Source organism: Dendrobium catenatum, unplaced genomic scaffold (assembly GCF_001605985.2).
Source record: "Dendrobium catenatum unplaced genomic scaffold, ASM160598v2 fragScaff_scaffold_1598, whole genome shotgun sequence".
In the NCBI taxonomy this organism is placed as follows: domain Eukaryota; kingdom Viridiplantae; phylum Streptophyta; class Magnoliopsida; order Asparagales; family Orchidaceae; genus Dendrobium; species Dendrobium catenatum.
In genome coordinates, this window is record NW_021320060.1 from 398,295 (window position 1) to 411,521 (window position 13,227).

Below are 13,227 nucleotides of genomic sequence, written 5' to 3' on the forward strand. Positions count from 1 at the left end.
CTGTTCCTACAAAAGAAAAGGGCAAAGCTAAGCAAAATATAAAAATAGCAAATAATGAAAAGCAAAAAATCTTTTGGGCAGACTTAGCTTCTGAATCATCAGACCAGAAGCATGATGATGTTTAAACCATTGTTTGTGTGCTTATTTTTTTGTGTTTACATGTTTTGTTGGTTTTTTTTTTTTTTTTTTTTTTTTTTTTTTTTTTTACTCCTTTTTTTTTTTTTTTTTTTTTTTTATATCTTTCCAACATTTACTTCTACTCTTCCAAACTTATAAAATTTTCACAAAAATAAACACTTTACTTCTCATACTTATAAACTTCTCCCAACCCAAAATCATACTCTACACTTTTCAACACACACACTTTTCACAAAAACAAACATTTTTTATGTAAGTTGTGATTGACTTCTCTAAAAACAATTAAAGGAAGAAAACTCATGATTTTGACTCTCAATTTCTGTTTCCTAAAAGAGGTTATTCTACTTTTAATTTGAAATCTTTATCATATTTTGAATTAAATTTTTGAAACTAAACTTTTTTCATCTCCCTACATTTTATCTATTACATAAGAATCTTTTGCAAGTTGTTAAATCTACCTCATAATTTTCTTAATCAAGTATTCATTTTGTCAATAGGATGGGTTTACTTTTATTTTTAAGATTTCAGAAAGATAGCATATTCAAAAAAAAGAGTGGTCAATGATACCCTAAAAGATGCGCAATGACACCAAAGAAACACAGAGTGTATCAAAAAGTAAAAGATGTGCAAAGTACGCCAAAAACTGACAAGAGGTATAAAATGAGCCCACAAAGTGTATGCTTACTTTTTTCGTATTACTTAAAGCTTAAGAAAACCCTTGATATTTTTATACGTGATCAGGAAAATCATGATTCTTGATTCACCAATTTTTGCATTAATCTTCTATTAGATATATTTTATGAAATGATTTTTGAAAAATTAGTGTTTCTTCTTCTAATTTATTCCTTGATTTAGATATTGGTTTAAAAAGTTTTTGAGCCTTTAAATGAACTTAAGCTTGGATTAAAAATTTTTGAATTTTTAAACTTTTCTGGATTATGCGTTGTCAATCCATTCCTTACTAAGTTTTTGAATAAAATCAAGAGGTAACTTTCTCATTTTGAGAATATTTAATTTTTTTTTCTCACTAGATCAGGGATCATTTTGGTTTTTATTTGTTATTCTGATTGTTTTGGGCCCCTCCTCTTTTTGATAATGTCAAAGGGGGAGAACGTATTGTTGTATTTGTATCTTTTTTTTTTCTTTTTCAAAAATTAAAAACAACAAAAAATTTTATTTCCCCTATTTTTAAAGTTTTATTCTAGTGAAGGGGAGATTAGGAGAACATGATTTTTTTTTTCGTAAATTCAACCAGTAATATTTGTCATCATCAAAAAGGAGGAGATTATTGTGAATCTATTTTCATGGATTATAATTTTGATGATAACAAACACTCTTGTTTCTCTACGACTGCCATTCCTACTGACATTTTAGGTCCACAAGATCAGACTGCAATTGGAACCAGCTCAAGTTTGTCTAAGTTAGTTTGTACCTTTTTCCTTTCTTGAGTCAATTATAATTAGTGTGGCTCCTAATGCTAAGTAATCTTGCACACACACACCGTGGAAGAATTTCTAACTATTCCCTAGAGTTTACTTTTTTTGGTAACATCGTCTGGGATGATATTTATATCAGCTTGGATGATCGATTTAAAAATTGAAACCCTAATTAGGGCATCCTTATTAAGGCAGCAACATTAAGCACATCATCCTGGATGATTTTGTATAGGCCAGGATGACAGGCTCAAAATAGAAAGAATCAACCACCATATTTATTTAGGAATTACTTATTTTTGGACATCATCCAGGGCATTGTCTTGGACGATCTAGCACAATTTTGCCTAAATTAACCTGGTATTTAAGGAAAGAAATTAAGATTGATTGCATGATCAAATCATTCTGGACGATATGCTGGATGATATGGGACGATATGCTGGACGATATGAAATTTCTTCTGATTATCTCAGATTATCCCGGCTAATTAGGCTTATTTTACACTAATCATACTGGACGATATTAGTATCATACTGGACGATAATATCGATAAGTTATAATTAATGAGCTCGTTTTAATATCTTCTATTTAAGCTTTGATAAGGCACTTTATAAGTTTCTTTGGCAGCCATTGTAGCTTCGTTCTTTGGGAGGGAACTTGAAGAGAGAGCTTGAAAGGGAGAGAGGAAAGGGTGGAGTTTGAGAGAGGGAGAAAATCCTTGGAGGGGGTTTCAAGGGAGTGTGGAGGGGGATTCCACACGGTTATTCCGGCAAACTTGCACCTTAGTACCATCAGATTGAAGGCTTATCTTGAGGGAAGTTCTGGGAAGAAGAAGATCTCTTTGGTGTCAAAGGACCCGTTTACTCCACTGCATCGGGGAAGGTGGAAGTTATTTTGTAAGGGCTTCTCAGCCAAACGGTGGGGGATAAAGGAGAGAGACTGAGTTTAGTGCAATACTCGGAGGGAGCCTCGGAGGAGTGGACGTAGGTCAAGGTTTGACCAAACCACTATAAATTTGGTGTGTTATTTCCTTTATTATTTACGCATTTAATTTTCACATTGTGTTTTCTTTGTGATGGATTTTGGTTTTACTTTTTTATTGCGAAAGATTTTTTAAAATACCAATTCACCTCTCTCTCTTAATTAGCCTTGGGCTAGTTCATAAGGGCCTAACATTCCTAACGAACTTTCAGTATAGTACTTGGGTACTCCTCTATATAAAGGTAGAAAGAAATAATTTTTTTTATAAAATTCTTCAAAATAGACATCTTAGACTATCAGCTTGGGAGTTCAAACTGCTCTCGATGGGGGGTAGACATGTGTTAATCAAAAGTCTTCTTTCTTCTTATGCCAAACTATTTCCCCTTCTTTGGCAGTTTTAAATAAGCTGGATAATCCCATTAATAGATTTTTTTAGGGTTCTTCTTAAGCCTTGAAAAAGATTTATTGGAGGGCCTAGATGTTCTTTACTAGACCTTATGGTGAGGGTGGTCTGGGTTATAAATCAATAGGTGATTTGGCTTGTTATTTTTCTAACAAGCTTTGGTGGAAATTATGTATTAACAAATTGTTATGGGCTAAATACATGAAATTAAAATATTGCAAAAATATTCATCCTACTCAATGTTTTTATAAGAAGGGTTAATCCCTTAGTTGGTTTAGGATTTTCAAATCTAAATGGCTTGGTGAGAAATTCATTCAATAGGGTATTGGTTATGGCTCGCCTCCTACTTTTGGCAAGATGATTGGATGAGGAATGGTTCTGTTGACTCTATTCTTAACTCCCATTCTGTAGTCAATTGGAAAGTTTTCTATTTTATTTTGAATGATAAGTAGAATGTTAATCTCCTTCTTGAGCATTTTCCTTCTATTATGGCAAACCTCATTTGTGATATCCCTATCAATAATTATCTCACAGATCAACCTATTTTAAAGTTTTCTAAAGATGGTAATTTTTTCACTAAAGATGCTTAGAATTTCACTAAGAAAAAAATCTTAGTTTATTGTTATTTTTCATAAAATTTGGAACTCTGCTATTCCTACCAACATTTCTACCTTAACATAACATTATCTTAATGGCTTTTTTTGTTGTAGATGAAAAACTATAAAAAAGTCTTATATTACCTCTAAACATCAATTATGCTCTAATTTAGAGACTATTAATCATGTTTGTATAGATGGTTCTGTAGCCATCAATGTTTTGTACTTGTTGGATAATGTTTCGCGTATAACATGAACTATGTTAATACTAATTACTATTCTCTCCTTTAATATTAGTTTTATAAAATGGTGGCTGGTCATATTTTAACTGACGTTCCTTTGGTGGTACTTTTGCTTCTTTGGATTGAGAAGAATAATTATAAATATCAAGGCATTAAGAAGAGCTCTGATAGGATCATTATTGACCTTAAGAATAAAATGCATCAACTTATTTCTACCAATCTACTTCTTCCAAAGCAATAAGATGTGGAGATAATTTTTTCAAGTCTCTTATGTTTTTTTAATACTGATCTCTCCTTTAGAATTATTCTATGGATGAAGCCCTATTTGGCTCAGTTTAAATTAAGCATTGATGTGTTTGTTTCTAAGTTGGGGATTGGATTCATGTGGAGGTATTGTTAGATATCATCATGGAGATTTGATTTTTTGCATTTTCTTCTCACATTAATGTTTGTAAAGTTATTTACTGAGGCTAAGGCTTTGCTTTTGGAACTTAAATATTTCATGGATCATAATCTTATTAAGATTTCTATTGAATCTGACTCTTTTTTTGGCTAATTTAATTCAATCTAACACTTATAATAATTATAGCCTCTATAACCTTTTAGGAACATTATGAACTTTCTTAATCAATTTGATTATGTGACCACTCATATTTGAAGGGAAGGAAACAGTTATGCTGACATTATTGTAAAAAAAGGGATCACCTTATCCTCTACTAATTTATTTTGTAATTTAAAGAGTTTCATGTTTTAAAGGGAATGGTTAGGCTGGATATGCTAGGTATGGCTAATTTTAGGAAAAAGTATCCCTTTATTTCCTTCTTTTAGAGTTTATTTTACTTTTTCTGTTTCTTTAACCTTTTCTTGAGTTGGATTTCTTTCCAGCTTTTTGTCTTGTGATATGTTTCTTATTTTCTCTAGTTTAATACCTAGTTATTAGGTATTTTTTTATTAAGTTGATTGTTGGTATTCCATAGTAAGCCAATTCATTGGTTCATTTGTTTATTCTGTTGGGTTGCTTTGGTTGTATAAGGGTCATCATCCTTCTTTCTACCTAGGCCTTCATTGGTTTTCCCTATTTTGTAGTGTCTAGGAGGTGTTCTTTGTTGGTTCGAGTTTAATTAATTGTAATTTTGCTTTGCATTACTCTTTTCTCCTTTTGTGGCCTTTCAATATGGTTTCGTTGATCTGGTTAGTTATTTTATTTGTTAGTTAGTTTGTTAGTTGTTCTCTGGTGATTTGTTGTTGGAATTCCTTTATTGTTGGTTTGTTCATTTTGTTGTCTGTCATTCTAGATGGCTCTCATACTCATGGTCATTTTCTTGTATAGGACTCAGCTTTCATGTGTGGATCTGGTGTCTTCTCGTTCTTCTCTCTTCCTCCTTTTTGTAGGCTCTAGCAGGCTTTTTGTAGGTTGTTATTGTTTCTTCAGTGGAATTTTAAGTTGGCTCTTACTTGGTCTATTTTTGGGTGATGGCTCCTTGCCTCCTTTTAAACATTATTCTTGTTTTCATTTTGATATTGTGTCTTAGTAGGGTTCACTAGCTCATTAAGGTTTTTTTTTTATATTATTACAGCTCTTTGAACATTAGTTAGCATTTGACCCCTTCAAGTACTTGTAATGATTTTTTATAATTAACACATAAGCCCCTGTGTGAGTTTCTCCCAAAAAACAAATGTATATACCTTGATATAACAAAGATGCTTTAAGTGGCATGATTCACCTTAAGGTAAATATTGTATATTTAAAGTATTTCTTAAATAAAAAAAAAAACCACAAACTCCTAAAACTCAAATAAAAATAGTAAAACTCTAAAATCATTGACATAAACTATTCATGCACAAAATTAAATAAATTTAAAATTAAAAGTGAAGTAAATAAATAACTATTAGAGTGACACTAACATGACCTAGCATATATTAGATGTCATAAACTTTTTAGGATAGGCTATTTTCCTTTTCATGCATTTTATTTATGTTGTTTTGATTTATATATTATTTACATTTTATTACAATAGAATGTACTAAGTCATTTATCTGTAAAATTTAAACCAAAATCAATATTAAATTCACCTTTCTTACAAGATTTGACTAGAACTCTGAACTGAAATCTTACCTAGATAGTAAACTGACTTGAACTTAAAGCTTCTTAGACATTCAAAATATTTGATATAAAAATTCTAATATCTTGATTTTTATACAAACACCAAAATAAGTGTGATACATAGAACTTGTATTCTTGATTTTACGAAAGATTGATTATCTTTTGACACTAGATTTTCCAAAATTTAATTATTGCTACAAAATAAATAATCAAATAAAAATAAATAAAAATGATATCTACGAATCAATTTTATTTAGGATAATCAAAAATAAAAATAAAACTTTATAATACATTGAAACATTTCATACACTTCCTAATCGGGCTACTTAGCCCAGTGGCTATGTTGTAAGTCCTAATTTCTAAAATAACAATAGACTAGCACATCCTACATTGCATAGATACTTTGATATCATGATTTTAAAGCGATTATGTAGATTTTGCTAACAATCTTCTCCATGTAGGATTGCAAGTTTGGTTGAGTTGGGGTTTCTTAAACCCTTGGCAGAGTGAAAGTTATAATTTCTATTGCTCTTCTTTAGATCTATGTTTAAGTTACTACTTTATAGTGCTCAGAGTAATTTTGGGCTCTGAGGTTGGTTTGTTACATCATAAGCTCTCATTTTTTTTAGGAATTTTCTTAGTCATGTTTTCATAAAATTTAACCCAAAATTTTGTAATAAAATTTACAACTCAAACACTAAATTCAAACTTAAAAATTCTAAAGTACAATGTAAGATCATTTGGAGTACTTTTAAGCTTCTCAAAATATACTTCTCCATATGTCTAATCATTTGGCATCAAAAAATAACTATTCTAATTTTAAGTCAATCCCATTTGAAAATATAAAATCATAATCTTTTTATAAAGTTTAACACTCTATAAATATTTACCATTACTTTGATCAAGAGTATTCTTAGGAAACCACCGCTCTTGAGTTGTAATTAATCATAAATGTTTGAACATTTAAAGAATTCCTTACTTTGAATGGCATCGATGAGTTCTCCCATTGACACTCACAAGGGCATCTTAGAAAGTAAATTGTGGTAGAGGTCATATGTTCTTTACGATATGGGTGAGCTGACCTCGGTGCTAATTTTACTTATTGAGCATGTGTTTCTACTATTCTAAGTGGTTTCACATTTAAGAGAGATCTTTGCTAATAGGGGTGATGTCGATCAAGCGGCCCATATAGCTTTCTATTGACTATGTGATTCCTTAGCTCATAATGTATCTTCAGAGGAGCTTGTGAGGTCTTTAAGGCCTCTAGCACTCATAAATTGAGTGAAGAATTTTTATGTTTTACTAGTATTAATATTTTATGTTAATGAAATTGTTAATTACTACTCATTCTTATGCTTAATGTTTCCAACTAATGCAAGTAAATGTACGGATCAAGTAATAAAGTGTTATCAAAAGAGTGTCAAACTCACGAGAAACTAGGTGAAACACAATTGACTCTTGTATTTCCTACTTAAACTACAACGTTTATCCTACATAATAAAATAAATGGGTAGTTACTAGAATTGTTGAGAAGTGTAGAATATAGTTGAGATAACCAAAAATAAAGATGTTTTGTATTATTGAGGGTGAATGAATCTATGTTCTCATAAGAAGACTCATCTACAATAATTGTGAATCATAGTTTATGTAACTTTAGATCTTTATCAAGGTCGTAAAGGTGTAAAGAAAGGTTTATAGCCTTGTAATAGCTATCATATCTCCATAGATCCTAGAATCCTAATCATCCTATGTCTAGGTATTATAGCATTTGATTTAAATTCTCCTAGTTATTCCAACATTCCTCCATCGAGGTAATATAACATAATAGATTTTAATTTTATACAGTGCCAATGTACAAATTAAATTAAGCATGGAAGATATTAAAAATAATAATTCATGTTAATTCACAAGATTCTACATTAAGATTTATATAGATTTTCACATAATCGGACAAAAACTAGAGTTTAGTTGGCCATAGAAATGAAACTGAATAAAATACTTTTCATTACTTCCTCATAAAAGAATTACCAATAGAAGATGGAGAGAATAGCTCTCATAATGAAGAATCCCAAATAGATCCTATGGATAGACTCTTTTTGGGGTGATTCTCCCCTTACACCTTCACTCTCCACACTCCTTTCCACTCATAAGTATGATTTTGCTCTATAAGGATGAAAAGCCACTTCACTATATGTCACTTACTATTTTCTAATTATTTATTTGGAAAAGAAATAAAAAAAATATTAATACTGGACATAAACAGACTCAGGTCTTATGCTTGCAATTTTTTTTTTTTTTTTTGAACAACATAGAAAAAATTATGAAAGTGGACACTACTTTGTTGCAACTCAGGCTCCCAATTTTATAATTTTAGTGATAATAAATAATATTAATTACCCTTTTATTTATCCAAGTATTTTTAGTGCATATTTGTTTTGTGTGTCAACTAATATTTCTAGCACAACATGCACTATTATTAGAAGATTCGGGGCTTAATTAAGATGGGGTAGAATAGGTTATGCTGAAAGAGTATTTAATTTTATTTATTTATTTTTAATTTCTTGAGTCAAGTATTATAAGATTGTATGCAAACCTGGTGACCATACACACACACAAAGGGGAGCAAAAATAACTTTAATATTTTATTTTTCTATACATCATATTGTATGATATGAATCATGTGCGCTATACAATCTAATGTTACAAAAATTAACTAAAATATTTTATTTCTCTAAAAAAATAATTTTAAAATGTAAATATTCCTACAGTACCAACACCACATCATATTGGATGATCTACTATAATTAAAAACCCCATCATTCATTAAATTAGGCGAAATTTTGAATTTAAAATGTTATTCTATTCGTATTGTATGAAAATAATCATAAAATATGAAGTTTAAAATATTGCCTAATTTAATTATGTAATTGATCAATTAAATCTACTTAATTTTGATCATAATGTATGAATTGGATCATATTGTACAAACTGGATCGTACTGTACAATCAAGAGAGATGATATTTTCTTGTCCCATGATTCATCCTGGATGAATTGCATTTTAGTTGAACTAATCATACTATATGATTGGTCTTTTATACTAATTAAACTTACTTGATCAATCAATCCTTAAAATTTATCCTAAATTAAGCTTTAAAATATTAGTACTTAATCTCAAGCATAAATCTTCCTTAAACCTTTAATAAACTCAAACATTAAAAAACTTCAAAAAACAACCCGGTTTAGGATCTACCCCAGCCACACTGCCCTCTATACATATTTTATATGGTTTGCTAGGACAACCAACTCTAGTCTAGGCTAGCCAGATGTTTACTATTATGTGTCAGGTATTCTAAGATTTTATTGTATTTTGTGATTGAAATTGTTTGATAAGTTTGCTTTATTTTTACTACACGCTATGAATTGATGGGATGGGTGATAAGTTACCCTTAGGCAGGATTGTTCTGGTTACTCACCAAGTTTTCTATAAGTGGTAATGCTCATGCAAGAAAATAAAAAGGGGCTATCATGGTTCTTGATTTAGATTTAGGATCCGAAATAAATTTTGAATCGTAAGACCCCAACCTCAAGAAATATAATCCCAATTTTTAATAATTTATTCAACTCAAATTAAAAATTTCTCTTAATCTAAAATTTAAAGCCTAATACTTAGCTCAGGGCGCGACACTTCTAATTGTTTCAAGATCACCAAGTGTCCCCTTCCTCTCCTCCATTAACTTCAAAAATAAATGTTCCAACTTGATCCATTCATGGTCCAAATTTCAGTTTCACCTCATTTGATATCCACTCCTTGAAATTTTCAAAAAAAATTCATCATTATTTTAATTGATAGTTTTTGTAGGAGACTTTAGCTTCCTACGATGTAATTAACTATGATGGCTTGCACTCATAGGAGATTTAGAATCCACATCCACCTTTTTAAAATTGATTATCAAAATTCAAATTCATCTTCTTTAAAAAAATTGGATCAATGACGATCGTTATCATCAAATTCAAACGATTGTAAATAAATGATATTTTCTTCCTCTATGGAGTTATATCATTTGTTGATAAGACTTCAAATATGAGATTAACAATAATTTATCTAGATTATCATATTTAGATATTTGAACAAATCACACTTTGTTCCTTAATTTGGGACCATATGCAATTCTTTCCTAAATTTTGCTACAATATTCAAGATGGAATTTGCAATTTAAATCTAAACCTCATTTTGAAACCTTATTTCCACCTCTCAAGATGGAATACTTTTTCTAATGGGTTGTTTAATTTTAGAATTAAAATTCGAAGTCAATTTCAAAATTCCTTAAAAATATTAAAAAATTTTAAAAAATCATTTTTTTCAAAATTTCCATCAACACCATTCTAAATCTAGTGTGCTCATTCTAATTTTTATTTTATATACTTTATTTTTCCATATTTTATTTTCTGTTATAACTAATTTGTTGAAAATCTATGATTGATATTATGTTGTATTAATTAGACCATCAATAAATGCTATAAGAGTAGTACTAAAAATAGTATTCTAGAAAACTTAGAGGAAAATGATCAATGGCTCACACTACAGGAAAACACGCGAATACCGTCGGATTTTCTGGCGGATTTTTTTGCGCCTGTACGAACGGCGCAGGTAACGGCGGAATGTTCCTGATTCTTGCGATGGAAAAATTACGACGCATTTGCCGGCACAGAATACGACGGAAATCTTCCGGTGTCCCATTCGCCGGCAAATGCGTCGGTAAAACGAGCTCTGAACCGATTCTGTCGCACGTTGCGGCGGAAACATACCGGCGAACGTTACCGACGGAACTTCCGCCGGCTTATTTAAACTCAACGACTTATTTCCGTCGCATGTTACGACGGATCTTATTTCCGTCGGATACTCCACCGGAACGTCCGCCGGTGAATGCCCTATTTTTCGACACCGAACCCCTCTGGCCGCTCATTCGTTTCCTTCCCTTCTCTCACCTCGCGTGTTTCGCCCGTCGCCATCCGTCGCTCGCTGTGGACTAACGTCGCCGACGGTCACCGGACTTCGCCGTCGACGGTCTCCGGAGTTCGCCAAGCATCCTTTCCTCTCTTTCCTTCTAGCGCGCCGCCGAGGATCGCTATTCGCCGACGGAACGGAAGGTATTTTGTTTCGTTATTTTTTCCTATTTTGGTTGGGTTACATCAAGGATCAGTCTTAAGTCCATATCTTTTTGCTTTAGTCATGGATGTTCTCACTAGACATTTGCTAGAGGATGTACCTTGGTGCATGCTTTTTGTTGATGATATTCTTCTTGTTGATAAAACTAGAGGTTGTAAGTCGTCGGCACCAATCCGATGTTTTACGCCGGTAAGGCGTCGGTAAGTGCGCCGGAAAGATTTTTTGGCTCATTATATTTGTCGGAACAAATTTATGGGCGCGACCGAAACCGGCGTATGCATTTCCGCCAAAACGTGCACCGGAAACTTATGGTTCTGTCGGATTATCTATGTGTTCCGGCGGATTTAGTCCGCCGGTAATAACGGGTTTTCCTGTAGTGTCACTTTTGAAATAAGAACATCATAGAAGTTTACTCAATTACCCATCCTTCTTTATTTGATAATATTTCATTTGATTTTAGAAAATATGCATGCCTACTTTCTCGCTATCAATATATTTTTTAATGTAACATATGATTCAAATTGGCTATTTTGTATTATCAAGAATTATTAAAGGAGTCAAAACAAACATTCATTTTACTAAATGGAGTAGAGAAGAACAAATTTATGCTTAATTTAATGATAAATCTTTGAATTGCTTTTTATGTACTTACTTTTGAAGATTATATGAGAGTTTCGACCTATACAACTAGAAAGATATTTGGGAAAGACTATGCATTACATATAAAGATACTAGTGAAATCAAAAAATCTAGGTTAAATTTATTATTGCAAGACTATGAATTTTTCAACATGAAATCTTATGAGACTATCTCAAAAAGGTATACTAAATTTACTCTACTTAGATATTGACATCTTTGCTTGCTTTAGGTAGAAAACTTTATATAGGTTAACAAAATTCTATATTTTCTACTTGATAATTTTGACGACAAAGTCATAACCATATGTGAATCAAAAGATCTGAATGCTTAATTTATTGACAATCTAATTAGCTCGCACATTGCCTACGAGCAAAATGTGAGTCAAAGAATTTTGGATGCAGGTGATGAGAAGATTATAGTGCTAAAAGCCAAATACATGAATGAATGTGGCATAGTAGATGAAGAGAGTAAGGAGATAGCATTGATAACAAGCAAATTCGAATTTCTACTAAAGCACAAGCATAAACATCAATAAAAGTAGAACAAATGTAAAAAACATAAAAATGTTAAGTTTTCTTTTGACATTATTTACTTTGGGTGTAAGAAACCCGGACATCTAAAATATGAATTCCCAAATTTAAAAATTTTTCATGTAAAGGAAGAGTGCAAAAATAAGAAAAATGCAATAAAGGCAAATAATAAGAAGCAAAAAATTTCCTAGGCAAACCTAGCTTCTGAATCATTAGAACATGAGCAAGATGATGAGGTAACAAACTTATGCTAAATAGTCATTGATTCAATTCTTAAATCTAATGAGTTATAAAGTTTGTTTGTGTGCTTATCTCTTTTGTGTTATATATATAATCATACGTGAAATGTTATTACAATTAACGGATTCAGGTCAATCTAATCAATGAGAAAGTTGGAATAAATATTAGCAAACGGTATTAAATCCTATATCTTCTTATTCCATAAGTTTTAATCAAAATAATAAGTTCAAAGGTAGGAAGACACCTTTGAAGAGATAGTGATTCAATTGAAAACTTAATTACAAAGTCAAGTTGCTTCAATCAAAAACTTTAAAAATCAATTAGAATAGCTTGCAATCTCTTTTAGTAGCAAACCCAATGGAACATTGCCAAGCAATATTGAAATTAATCCAAAGGAGAAAGTAACGGATCTTAGTTCGAACCACTTAAGGACTAGTAGTTATGCACCCCAGCCAAAATGACATATCTAGGTAAGTCTGACCAATGACTATAAATTTAGCATTGATGGAGCAACTCAAATGTATTTTTAGTTTGAATTTCTTTTCAGTTATCTAGTTCTTCTCTTATGTATTATGTTATTTTATTTAGTGATAGTATTTTTCTTGCTTTTATTTAAATTATTTTTTATTATGTATAATTTATATTTGATTAAATTCTCATTTATGTGTAACTGTTGAAAATTACTTTGATTGTTTATTTAGTCAAAATAAAAATAATAATTAAAATTATCTAAAATAAAGATAATAACAAAAC